Source organism: Pristis pectinata, chromosome 6 (genome assembly GCF_009764475.1).
Source record: "Pristis pectinata isolate sPriPec2 chromosome 6, sPriPec2.1.pri, whole genome shotgun sequence".
Taxonomy (NCBI): domain Eukaryota; kingdom Metazoa; phylum Chordata; class Chondrichthyes; order Rhinopristiformes; family Pristidae; genus Pristis; species Pristis pectinata.
In genome coordinates this window covers 45,951,220-45,966,080 of record NC_067410.1, presented here as the reverse complement: position 1 = coordinate 45,966,080, position 14,861 = coordinate 45,951,220, and positions in this window count along the sequence as shown.

The window sequence follows — 14,861 nt, the reverse complement described above, 5'->3', positions numbered from 1 at the left end:
CATCCATCATCAAAGATCCCAACCATCCGAGCCATGTCTTCTTCTCGCAGCTACCATTAGGCAGGAGGTACAGAAGCCTGAAGTCCCCCACCTCCAGGTTCAAGGACAGCTACTTCCCTTCAACCATTTGCTTCTTGAACCAACCTGCACAATCTTAATCACTAAAGTTTAGTAACGCTGTGACAACTTTGATCACTTTGCACCAAAATGGACTTCATTTTTTTGTTCTAATTGTGTTCCTTCTTATAAAAATAGTGTATAATTTATGTTTAATTTATGTTTTTCTTGTGAATGCTGCTTATCTGATGCTCTGTGCCTGTGATGCTGCTGCAAGTACGTTTTTCATTGCACCTGTGCATACAGGTACTTGTGCATATGACAATAAACTCGACTTTGACTTTTCGACTTTGACTTTGAGAAGGAGGAGATGGAGATTTATTCTGCACTCAATCCCATGCTACACCTTAGTCAGAAGTGCTTGACAGGGACAAGAGGAGGAAGATTAACATTGCATTGAAAATAACTGTAACCAGGTAGCATAGGCGGATCTTTAAGGTGTAGTCTAACCTTTCCTACCCAGAGGGTGGCACGGTAGCGTAGTGGTTAGCGCAGCGCTATTACAGCGCCAGCGATCGGGGTTCGATTCACGTCGCTGTTTGTAAGGAGTTTGTATGTTCTCCCGTGTCTGCTTGGGTTTCCTCTGGGTGCTCCAGTTTCCTCCCACATTCCAAAGATGTACGGGTAGGTTAATTTGGGTTTAAAATGGGTGGCACGGACTCGTTGGGCCGGAAGGGCCTGTTACCACGCTATAAATAAAATTTAAATTTTAAAAAAAGGCAGAGAGTGGTGGGACTCATTGAAAGAAGTAGTGATGGAATCTGCAACCATTTATTTTGAAAAATATCTTCAGAAAACTGCTATACATTTTCACAAAAGCAAACAAATCTACCTGTCCCCTATTCTGGCGTGAACAATGCAACAAGTGTTTGTACAGCAGAGATTTTTGTCGTGCTTGTGAACCAGTCAACTCTTCTGTGAAGAAAGAAATTCCAAGATTGGAGTTGGATGAAGATACATTTGATTCTATGATTCAGTAACCAAATCCCAAGAGATTCTTCCAGGAACATAATGAAAAGACCTCGTAAGACATGACCTTATTAGAAACATTAAGACTGAAAAACAAAGAGCAATGTGTAAAGTTGAATTATTGAACAACTGAAAGAGTTTCTACTACCACTGTTGATGTGTGTACTGTCTGTGCCACTCAGCAGTGCTTAAGTTCTTCCATTAAAGATACAGTAAAATTCCCATAATCCAGCACCCTTGGGACTTTGTTACTGCTGGATTTTCCAGACTTTTGGATGTTATTCTTAGTAATACCCAGACAAACTTTTATTTCTACCTTGTTGTGACCTTGCACCTTATTATCTATATGCACTGCTCTTCCTCTGTAGCTGTGACATTTTACTCTGTACTGTTATTATTTTTATCTGTACTACATCAATGCACTCTGTACTAACCCAATGTAACTGCACCGTGTAATGAATTGACCTGTACGATCGGTATGCAAGACAAGTTTTTCACTGTACCTCGGTACAAGTGACAATAATAAACCAATACCAATACATGTTGCACAGTAATATAATGCAGTTTCTGGCGAGTTTACAAGGAAGAACATGGAAAAGTACAGCACAAGAACAGTCCTTCGGCCCTCGATGTCTGTGCCGAGCATGATGCCAAGTTAAACTAAACCTATCTGCCTGTACATGGTCCATTTCCCTCCATTCCCTGCATATTCATGTGTTTATCTACAGCCTCTTGCACACCTCTGTCGTATCTGCTTCCACTCATACCCCTGGCAGTCTGTTCCAGGCACCTGTGTAAAAAACTTAACCTGCACATCTCCTTTAAACTTTCCCCCTCTCACCTTAAATGCATGTTCTCTAGTATTTGACATTACTACACTGGAGAAAAGATTCTGACTGCCTGAAGAGATCAAGAATTATACAAGCACTCTGGACCCTGCCTCTGGCTACAAACCCACCCACTTTCCTGATTCCTGGTGTTCTTGACCCCTGTCTCCGACTGCACACCCATCCCTTCTCTGGCCCCTTGGCCCCGACTGCACTCTGGACCTCCAGCCCTGACTGCACACACTGCTTGCACTCTGGACCCCTTGCTCACACTCCAGACTAATGAGGGTGCCAAAGGCTGAACCATCAGGATTTCGGAACGATCAGATGCTGGATTATCAGAGTTTTAATGTACTGTGTACTTCTACAATATTAATGCAGCTGATCCTTCAAAGCTGATATATTGTGATACCTTGATCCCTGTATAAATAATTTTATCAATTAAACAGATAAAACACAGTCTGAATGGTGACACTAGTTTCAGACCAAGTGCTGTCTGACCTGCTGGCCATTTCCAGCATTTTTTGTTTTAAGTTTTAATCTTTGACATGTGCCTTCTAGGATCACTCACATGCTGACTGATGTGTACAACCTCACACTGCTTTCACTGAATGGAAATATGCCCAAGGGAAAAGAATAATTGTCCAGAAGTTAGATTGGACCCAGTTAGGTACAATGCTAGACCCAGTTAAAGTCATAGAGTCATACAGCACAGAAACAGGCCAGCTCATCCATGTTGAATAAAATGCCCATCTAAGCTAGTCCCATTTGCCTGTGTTTGGCCCATATCCCTCTAAACCTTTCCTAGCCACATATCTGTTCAAATTTAATGGTGAGTTCTTCCTCAAGAGTTGCTAAGTTGAATGAAAAGTTCCTTGATAGTATTCCCTACCTTGAAAGAAGCAGTAACTCTTGAATAGTGAACTTCTCATTGTGAGCTGCACGTGCAACACATCATCGTGTACTGACCACACGTTGGTGGCCTTAGAGGAGGCCTTCCATGGTACCCACTGAGCAGCTTCTTAAGGGCGGGGAGGGATGGGTAATAAATACAGGAGGTGCAGAAGCCTGAAGCCTCACACCACCAGGTTCAGAAACAACTATTTTCCTACAACCATCAGGTTCTTGAACTGACCTGCACAACCCTAACCCTACCTCAGCAATGGAACACTACAGACCACCTCTTGCACTGCCATGGACTTGTCTCTGATGGTATTTTTTCACACTAAGGTATTACTTTTGTCTTTTTTTCTCTCCCTCTTCACTGTCTTGTATAATTTATGGATAACTTATGTTCATGTGTTGTTATCTAAATCCATGTGCCTATGATGCTGCTGCAAGCAAGTTTTTCATTAAACTTGTACCACTCCATATTTGTGCATATCACAATAAACTCGTCTTGACTTGCTGGCTTTGCCAGTGATGCCCAGGTCCCGGAAACTGAGTATAAAACAAAGCTGCATAAAAGGCTGCCATGGAATCGAAGGGAAATGCAAGGGAGGCAGGAAGAGGTGACGCTCTGTGTATGTGGATCTCCTGCACTATTATCTGCACTGATGGAATCTCTGGCCACTTATGGTCCCAACCTCTGATCAATAATGCAGGAGTGGCAGAATCTTGCACTGACGAACAAAAATATAAAGACTGCAAATATTGATGGGTCAAAGAATAATGATTTTTCAAATATCTTCAGCCTTACAAGAAAAGGTCAACAAGAGGGTGTCAGAATGGAGACACTTTAATTCATGACCTATTGGTGATTTCAGATAGCTTTGCTCTTTTATCACACGACTGTCATTGCACATTCTCCTGAGATGAGACGCAGACATTCAGTCAGTGTGGAGGTAAAGGCACAGTCCAAACATGTGACCTCATTTTACCTGTGTCTGATTGCATGAGTGCAGGGATCAAATGAGATAGCAAGTATCCTGACCACAAGTGCTTGGCCCAAATGTTTAAAAGAGTTGCAATTTCATCCAGAAGTGGTCGCAAGCATGATCTACTTGAGGTGACATTGAAAGTGGATCACATAATCTTGAGAACACAGTGCTGAGTGATCCCATTTACTGAGTTGATGTGATCAGAATATCCCTATGCAGTGGAGGCTGTGGGTTTAGAAGGCATAAACTGAAAGACTGCAGTCAGGAGTTTGTCAGGGCTATACCAATTGATGTGGTGTATTTGGATTTTCAGAGATCTTTGATAATGCACCACATCAGAGATTATCCAGCAAAATTAGACCATATTCAATCCATGCCAATATTCAGTCAGCATAGATTGAATATTGGTTAATGGACAGATCAAAATCAGAATAAATAGGTTAATTTCTGGTTAGGAGGCTCTGTCTAGCGGGGTACCACAGGAGTTGATGTTCACAACCTAGTTCACTGATTTGGGTGTGGGGATCAGTGTAATATATCTAAACTTGCTGATGATACCACACTGGGTGAAGACGCAAGCGGCCACAAACGCTGGAATCTGGAGCAACAAACAATCTGCTGGAGGAACTCAGCGGGTCGCACAACATCTGTCAGGGAAAGGAATTGTCGATGTTTTGGGTCAAAACCTCAGTCCTGATGCAGGGTTTCAACCCGAAACGTCGACAGTTCCTTTCCCCTCAACAGATGCTGCTGAACCTGCTGAGTTCCTCCAGCAGATTGTTTGTTGATACAAAGCTGAAGCGCAATGTGGGCTGTAAGAAGGATACAGAGATACTTAAGCAGGCTGTAGATAAACTAAGTGGATGAGCAAGGGCATGGCAGATGTAATACAATGTGGAAAAACATAAGGTTGTAGTAGAGAAAAAAAATGTGGAATATATTTAAAATGGTTGGTGACTGTAAGATGCTGGTATTCAGAGGTACACCAATCACTGAAAGTTAAGCTGCAAGTTTAGCAACCAATTAAGAAGGTAAATGGTATGTTGGCCTTTACTGCAAGATGAATTTAGTACAAGAATAGAGATGTCTTGGTCCAATTATAAAGGCCATTATGAGGCCATGTGCAATATTGTGTACAAATCTGGACTGCCTACCTAAGGTAAGATGTAGTTGCAATAGAGGGAGTGCAGTGAAGGTTCATATGACTAATTTCTGGGATGGCGTGTTTGTCATATGAGGAGAGATTAAGTAGATTGGCCCTATCTTCTGTTGAATTTAGAAGAATGAGAGGTGATCTCATTTACATGCAAAAATTCTTGAGGTGCTTGGTATGATACAATGATGCTTCCCCTGGCTGGGATGTCTCAAACCAATGGTCACAGTCTCAAAAAAAGGTGTTAGCCGTTCAAGACTAAAATTAGAAGAAATTCCTTCACCCTTCTGTGAATTTCTTTCAACCAAGAGAACTGTGGAGATCTATTCGCTAAGTATATGCAAAACAGAGGTTGATAGATATTTAGATAATAAAGGAAGATGGGGATGTAAGGTCAGTTGAGGAAAGAGCAACTGGGGTAAAACACTATGATCCTGTGAATGGCAGAACAGGCACAAGGGCCAAACAACCTAGTCCTGCTTCTAGTACATATGTTCTTATGTAATTACATTGTGACCTGTTTACATAGGAATTTCCTGCTTCTGGGGTGGACAGGAATTTGCTGTGGAAGAAATGTGACAAGTTTTCTAGACAGGAAATGAATGCAGATCCAAGTCTTTTAAATATATTGCTGACAGGGAGGAAATGTACCCAATGTGCAAGACTTTTAATCAACATAAATTTATGAGGAACAGCATCTCTGTTATAAGTGCATGGCCAGACCATTCCAAGGGCAGTAGATGGCACTATCACCATAATGTTACAGGACCAACCTATCCTGGAAGTTGTCAGGTTGACATTTGGCGGGATGTTGCAGAAGATTCCATCCCCAAAATTGCTGAAGTGTACAAATGCAAAGGCATTAAAGCTGTGCTGATTACGCAAGAGGTGTGAAGAATAGAAAATGGCAGCAAGCATCAAGGCAAATGGAATCCAAGATTAGGAAATCTGGGCTGCAGTCGATAACCCAAAGGAATTAGTGTCTCCTGTGAAGCAATGTCAGGTGGCTGATGAGTCAGAGACAAGGGGAAGTGGCAACTCAGGTGTGGAACTGGTGGCAAGGTAAAGGTAAGCGGACTGGAAATGCAGATAAGTGATAAAGTCTGAACATCAGGTGGCTATTATGTTCCTGACCCACTCTGCCTAGGGATAAGCCACTATTTAGGAGAAAACCATCCGACTTTCCACATAGGCCAAGGAGAAAGTGAGTTCCTGATCTCCGGTTTCATCTCCTGTTGGTTGGAACAGCTCTTCTCTGTTCCTTTTTCATATTACAATATCATCCAAGGACTCTACGTCTAAACCTTTCCTCCCCACTCCCCCCTGCCTAACCTCTCCCCTCTCCACACTGTCAACCTTTTTCTACTGTTTTCCCCTTTTCCCTTTGCTCTTCCCCTTCACCTTCCCCGCTCCCTTTCCCTGACCCTGCCAGAAGCACTTCCCTTTGCCACCCAACCCACTTCTGCTTTCGCCTTTCCCTCTATCCTGTGCCTCGTTTTTCCTTTCCTCATCACCTCATTCCATTTCCTTGTCCACCTTCAGCCATCCTTATCCCTTCCCTTCCTTTGCCTCTCTCTGGAAAAACTATAAAGCAACAGCAAAGAAGGAGATCACCAGTTTGCAAGTACTCAGTAGAATGGATTATAGTTCCCCAAAGACAGTCCTGGACCTTAGAAAGGAACAATGGTCTAGAAATTATTTTACTGCACTTTAATAGATTTAATACTGCATTGTATATTATCCAAAACATGCTCATAAAAGAGCATTCTTCTGTTACCAGAACAGGTTAGGTTTCCCGATGTAATACCAGGCTGTGTTAGTTTCAGCACATGCTACCCTATTGATCTATTGCAAGTTATTGAAGCTGCCAGTACATAGCCAAGCAGCCTTGATCTTGGCATCTAGCTCTTGGATAATACAAGCCGCACTCTTCCACCTAGAGATCCTGAGGCTCTGTTTAGGAGAAAGAAGAAGGCATATATCAGGTTTAGGCAGTTGGTATCAGACTAATCCCTCAATGAGTAGAAGAAGTGTAGGAGTACACATAAGAGGGTAAAAGGAGGGGATGAGATGGATCTGGCAGGCAAGTTCAAGGAAAATCCCAAGAGATTATACAGGTATATTAAGAGTAAGAGGGTGGCTAGGGAGAGATTAAGTCCCCTTAGGGGAGCCACAGCAGATGGTGAGATTTTTAATATTTCTCATCAGTTTTTACTGTGGAGAATATCACTGAGCTATGGATTTGAGACAACTGAGTTATGATGTCATGGACCATATACAAATGACCAAAGATGAGATATTGGTGGTACAAAAGCATATTAAAGTGGATAAATCCCCAGGGCCTGACCAAGTGCATTCTCAGACTTTGTGGGAAGCTAGGGAAGAAATGGTGGAGGCCTTTGCAGAGATACTTACACCACCTTTCGCCAGGGATGAAATTTCAGAAGACTGGAGGGTGGCTAATGTTGTACCCTTACTTAAGAAGGGCAATAAAGACAAGCCAAGGAAATACAGGCCAGTGAGACTGACATCAGTGGTGGTAAGTTACTGGAGGGGATTCTGAGGGACAGGATCTACCGGCATTTGGATAGACAAGGACTGATTAAGGATAGTTAGCACAGTTTTGTGCATGGGAAATTGTGTCTCACAAATCTGTTAGAATTTTTAGAAGAGGTAACCAAGAGGATTGATGAAGGCAGGGCTGTGGATGTTGTCTGTATGGACTTCAGCAAGGCCTTTGACAATGTCCTGCAATTCACCTACCGTCGAAACAGGTCAATGGCTGATGCCATCTCCCTGGCCCTACACTCATCTCTGGAGCAGCTGGACAGTAAAGACACCTACGTTAGACTATTGTTTATTGACTACAGCTCTGCCTCCAATACAATAATTCCAAGCAAACTCATCACCAAACTCCAAGACCTGGGACTCTTCAATCTTCTTATTAATTTACATAACAATAGTAATTATACACGTGATATAAAGAGATCAGGATTACAATAATAACAGTTAACGTTTACAAACACAAAGAGTAAGATATGTAATCTGAACCCCTCCCCCAATCTCTTAATAATTGAACATGAAAAAGATTTAAAAGAAATTTGATTTTATGAGAAAAAAAGCCCTAAACTAAGAAAAAATAGCAACAAAACAAAATGGATGGTAATAATAAACAAAAACTACCCAAGAACTAAACAAAAGCTGGGCTGTCGTACTTCATCGATTAAAAAAAAATATTATGTCATTAACTCCGCTCCTCTATATTCGAATAGAAAGTTATTGAGAAGGTCAGCTTACATCATATGAAAATGCTGGATAAATGGGCTCCAGGTTTCTTCAAAATTAACCGAAGGAGATCTGAATTTTTTCCTAATTTTTTCTAAGCTTAAACATGTTATAGTTTGGGAAAACCATTGGAATGTAGTAGGAGGCTTAGGATCTTTCCATTTGAATAGAATGGATCTTCTGGCTATTAATGTAACAAATGCAATCATACGACAAACTGAGGCAGATAAATGGCCAGAATCCATCACTGGTAACCCAAAAATTGCAGTAATAGGATGTGGTTATAAATCAATATTCAATACCACTGAAATGATATCAAAATTGTCTTTCCAATATTTTTCCAAAAGAGGGCAGGACCAAAACATATGTGTCAGGGAAGCGACCTCAGAATTACATCTATCACAGATAGGACTTATATGGTTATAAAAGCGAGCTAGCTTATCCTTAGACATATGGGTCCTATGAACCACCTTAAACTGTATTAGAGAGTGTCTAGCAAACGTTGAAGAGGTATTAACTAATTGAAGAACGTTCTTCCATGTCTTTGTAGGTAGAGATATCTGAAGTTCTCTTTCCCATTCATTCTTAATTTTATCCGGTATCCCTAAACGTATTTTCATAATCAAATCATAAATTATTGCTATCAAGCCATTCTGATAAGGGTTAAAACCTAAAATTTTTTCTGTAATTTCAATGGGGTGTGGTATCGGGAAAGTAGGTAGAGTAACATTTAAGAAGTTTCTAATCTGCAAATATCTAAAAAAAATGTGATCTTGGCAAATTGTATTTATTAGACAACTGCTCAAAAGACAAAAAACAGTTATCAACAAATAGATCATGAAAACATGTTATTCCCTTCATTTTCCATAAAAGAAAAGCTAGATCAATTCTAGATGGTTGAAAGAAAAAATTAGATAGAATAGGACTTGATAAGATAAATTTATTCAATCCAAAAAATTTATGAAATTGAAACCATATTTGTATTGTGTGTTTAATTATTGGATTAATCATTTGTTTATTCAATTTAGTTAGTGCAAAGGGGAGCGAGGCCCCTAAGATAGAAGCCAATGAAAACCCTTGCACTGACTCATGCTCGAGATACACCCATCGTGGTCATTGAATTACATCTAAATCTTGTGTCCAAAAAATTAAAGTTTGAACACTAATTGCCAAATAGTAAAATCTAAAATTAGGTAAAGCCATACCGCCATCCTTTTTTAATTTCTGTAAATATTTTTTACTTAACCTTGGGTTTTTATTCTGCCATATATTTGAACGAATTTTAGAATCAATAATATCAAAAAAGGATTTAGAGATAAAGGTTGGAACCACCTGAAATAGATACAGAAACTTAGGTAAAATAGTCATCTTAACAGCAATGATTCGGCCAATCAGTGATAAGGACAATAGGGACGATTTACTAAACAATTGTTTAACATGATCAATTAAGGGCAAAAAGTTAACTTTAAATAACTCCTAATACTTCTTGGTAATTTTAACACCTAAATAAGTAAAATAATCAGTCGCTAATCTAAATGGTAATTGCCCATAGATTGGAACTTGCATATTTAATAAGAAAAGTCCACTTTTATTAAGATTTAGTTTATAACCAGAAAAACCACTAAATTGAGCAAGCAATGATAATGCTACAGGGATAGATTCCTCAGGGTTAGAGAAATAAACTAACAGGTCATCTGCATATAGTGATACTTTATGCATTCCATCTCCACGACTAATATCAGATATGTTAGAAAAGTCACGAAAAGCAATTGCCAAAGGTTCCAAGGCAATATCAAATAGTAAAGGACTTAAGGGGCAGCCCTGTCTAGAACCTCGGAAAAGCCTGAAAAAGGGGGATCTCTTTTGGGGGATCTACTATTTGGCCTGAAAAGGAAGCCAAAGGTATCTGTTATATCAATTTGATCGCGGATATAAAATTTTGACTAAAATTAAATTTCTCTAGTGTGTTAAATAAATAATCCCATTCAACCCTATCAAACGTCTTCTCGGCATCAAGCGAAATAACGCATTCTGGAGTTTTAGATGAAGGGGTGTATGCAATATTCATTAATCTTCTAATATTAAACTGCAGATACCGATTTTTAATAAATCCTGTCTGATCATCAGAAATAATTTGTGGAAGTACATTTTCCAATCTAGTAGCTAATATTTTGGAAAAGATTTTAGAGTCCACATTCAATAATGAGATAGGTCTGTATGATGCACATTCAGAAGGATCTTTATCTTTTTTAGGAATTAAAGAAATAGATGCTTCATAAAAGGATTGTGGTAATTTAACTACAAATAGGGCATCTTTAAAATTTTACATAACCAAGGAGAAAGAAGATCTGAAAAAGATTTTAAAAATTCTACTGTAAACCCATCAAGACCTGGTGCTTCCTTTATTTCTTCCTCCGAAATGGGTGCATCTAATGTTAAACGTTGGTTAAGTGATAATTTCGGAATATTCAATTTCCTTAAAAATCCATGCATTAAAGTGGAATCTTCAGGAAATTCTGATTGGTATAAAGAGGTATAAAATTCTTGAAAAGATTTATTAACTTGGTCATGGTCAACCTTCAAATTACCATCTCGTTTACGAACTTTAATAATCTGACGTTTAGCCGAAGCAGCTTTCAGTTAGTTGGCCGATAATTTATCAGATTTATCACCGTGTATATAAAACTGACTCTTGGTTTTGAGTAATTGAATTTCATTTGGGGATATTAATAACAAATTGTGTTGCAATTGAAGTTCAATTCTCTTTTTATAAAGCTCCAGATTAGGAGCAACAGAGTATTTTTTATCAATTTCTTTAATCTCATCAACCAATTTACGTATTTCATTATTAGTTCATTTTCTCAATCCAGCAGAATATGAAATAATTTGACCACGGATATACGCTTTAAAGGTATCCCATAGTATCCCATTGGAAATTTCTTCTGTAGAGTAAGTTAAAAGGAAAAAGGCAATTTGTTCTTTAATAAAATTAATAAAGTTTAAATCCTGAAGCAGAGAAGAATTGAACCGTCATTGCTTGGCACCAATAATTATGTCAGTTAGTTTAATTGATAGTTTGAAGGGTGCATGATCGGAAAAGGCGATTGCACCATACTTACAGTCAATGACAGATGGAGCTAATCGAGAGTCAATAAAGAAATAGTCGATTCTGAAGTAATTATGGTAAACATGAGAAAAGAATGAAAACTCTTTATCGTTAGGGTGCAAAAACCTCCAAACTTCTAAAATTACAGAATCAACTAAAAAGGAATTGATAAAGATAGCAGATTTGTTTGGAAGTACCTGATTGGATGCAGACCTATCCATCGAAGTGTTCAAACAACAGTTGAAATCTCCACCCATAATCAACGTATATTCATTTAAGTTAGGAAAAGATGCAAATAAATATTTAAAGAACTCAGGTTAGTCAATGTTAAGTGCATAAACATTAACAATTACAACTTTTTTGTTATGAAGTAAACCAGTAATTAATAAAAATCTACCATTCGGGTCTGAAATTGTTTCGTAATGAACAAATGAAATCGTGGAGTCTATAAAAATAGATACTCCATTCACCTTGGCTTGTGAACTAGAGTGAAATTGTTGACCTTTCCAAAACCCAAAAAAAGCGCTGATTGTCCTCCTTTCTAATATGAGTCTCCTGAGCAAAAATAATCTGAGCATTCAATACATGAAAAACTTTAAAAATCTTCTTCCACTTAATTGGATGGTTTAAACCCTTCGTATTCCATGAAACAAAGTTAGTAATATTATCCATTTTAGTTAAATAAAGCATATAGTATGTAAAGAGTTAACCTTACTGCATAGGAGACATTAATCAGGAAGAGGGAAAGAAGGTCAAAGGGGAGCTGGATGTTATGACAATTCAGACATAATTGTAGTTTTAGGACAGCCCAGAAAGGAAGAACTAAACTAAAAATAACCCCACCCACCAAAGCCTGAAAACTGGCCAATAGACAGCCAGAAAGCTACCTAAAAATTCCCTTAACCCCACCTCTCTTGATGGCAAATCTCCAAATTAAAAGGAATGCAAAACACCACCATCAGACAAAACATTAAGATAGAAGTACCATAAGCTTTTCATACATATAAACAAAAAAAGTTACTGGAATCTTCTACACAGTTAAAACTTCTAAAAGGTGACATTTAAAAAAAACAGTCTTACTAATATTTCAAAGAAAAAAACAATCAGTCACCAAGTCAGATTCTTAATTATTTCAAAACATTCATTAGTCATCTGAAGTCAAAAGTTGGTCAATCAAGGAACTTTTCAGCTTCATCCACGGATCCAGACCATTTACGTGATTTATCAGGGAGAATAATTCTTAAACAAGCTGGAAATAACAATGCAGGTTGAAATTTCCTTTGATGCAGCTGCGACATGATCGGTTCAAAAAGCAGTCTCCCTTTCATAATTTCTGGACTGTAATCTTCAACCAGACAGAACTTAAAATCTTTGTATTGAATAATTCTTTTACGATGAGCAATTCGAATTAAATGCTCTTTAGTGTTCACATAGTGGAATCTCAATATTACAGGTCGTGGTTTTTGCTCTTCAAGGGGTTTAGGTCTTAGAGCCCTATGAGCCTAATCAAGGATAGGATGGGCAGAGAAAACTTCAGAGCCAAACACATACATCAAAAATTTGGAAAAGAATTTAATAGGATTACCAGTTTCTATGTTTTCATGGAGACCAATTATCTGCAAGTTTTTTCTCTGACTTCAACTTTCTAGATCAATAGTCTTCTGTCTGTACTGTTCGAGTGCTTGAGTAGTTGAGACAAATTTCTTTTCCAAGGAGTCTAATCTATGATCTCTTTGCTTGCCAGCTTCCTCCAGTTTAGAAATTTGTTTCTGTTGCTTAGCGTTTTCCTGTTTAAGTGCCATTAATCTACCTTCGATCTCCTTTAACAACCCTTCCAAAGTGGAAAATCTTTGATCGAATTTTTCATTTTTTTCATCCAGGAGTTTGGAAATAGCTTCCAAAATGAGTTGAGATTCAGCAGCTGTTTTCCCTCTGGTAGTCATTTCCAGCAATTAAAAATCAAAGTCCAAACATATAAAAGTATTATAAAAGTATTATTAATACTTTAACATAGGAAGTGAAGAGGTAGTGGGAAAAAATTAAAAGGGAATGGAGCAGAACCAAAATGCAACTTACTCCATCTAGCGCCACCAAGAAAGTCTCAAGACCTGGGACTCAACAGCCCCCTTTGCAACTGATCTTTGCCTTCCTGTCCAACAGACCACAATCAGTGAGGATAGGCAGCAACACATCCACCACGATTATTCTCAACACTGGTGCCCCACAAGGCTGCATCCTCATCCCCCTACTCTACTCCCTGTACACTCATGACTGTGTGGCCAGATTCTGCTCTGTTGGGTCAATTTGCTATTTGGTGAAGGTCCCTTTAAAACATGGACAGTAGAGTAGTAGTGTGTGTGTGGTGTCGTCACGACAGCAAGATAACAACGTGCTGACGGTTTTGCTCAGTGAGCCGAGGTGAGTAGGGAGACAGAGAGAGAGAGAGAGAGAGAGCGAGCGAGAGAGTGAGAGAGAGAGAGAGGGATTGTCTCCTTAACAATGGATGAAGAACAATAACGGTGTCTGTCACTACAATCCATGTATGGATTTTTGAAGCAAACAAGTGGAGTCCACTTTGTCGTTAACCTGTAGAGGGAAACAGGTATTTGTGTGGATGGCCACGTATCAAATGCCTTTCGGGGTGGCAGATACTTCGGAACAAAGCAATGGAGATCATCGGAGATTGAGGTGTCATATGGGTTCCATCCAGGAACATGTGGATTTCGTAATTTTTCTCTCTACATTCTCTCTGCGTTTTGTCTTCAGTCAACTGTGGTTTTGCAAAAGCCTTTGCTCATGTTTCACCTGATGACTTGCTGAACTGAACTTTGAGAATTATTCCTAGACTTGGGGGTTTGGGAATTTGCCACACACACACTTTGAGTTTAGTTTTGGGGATTATGTTTGATATCTGACGTTTTTACTTTTCTTATCATTACAAGTAGTTATTAATAAAATAGTTGCTAACACTTGTACATGACTCGGTGTGTTTCTATTATTGCTGGTACATAACAGCTCTAACTCCATCTACAAGTTTGCAGATGATATCATCATATCTCAAATAACGATGAGTCAGAGTACAGGAAGGAAATAGAAACCTTAGTAACATGGTGTCATGACAACCTTTCCCTCAATGTCAGCAAAACAAAAGAGCTGGTCATTGACTTCAGGAAGAGGGGCGGTGCACATGCTCCTGTTTACATCAATGGTGCTGAGGTCGAGAGGGTTGAGATTTTCAAGTTCCTAGTAGTGAACTGTCTTAGTAGTAGCCTGTCCTAGTCCAACCACATAGACACCATGGCCAAGAAAGCTCGCTAGTGCCTCTATTTCCTCAGGAGGCTAAAGAAATTTGGTATGTCCCTGTTGACCCTCACCAATTTTTATCGAAGCACCATAGAAAGCATCCTATCCAGATGCATCACGGCTTGGTATGACAACTGCCCTGCCTGTGACCATAAGAAACTACAGAGAGTTGTGGTCACAGCTCAGCACATCATGGAAACCAGCCTCCCCTCCATGGACTG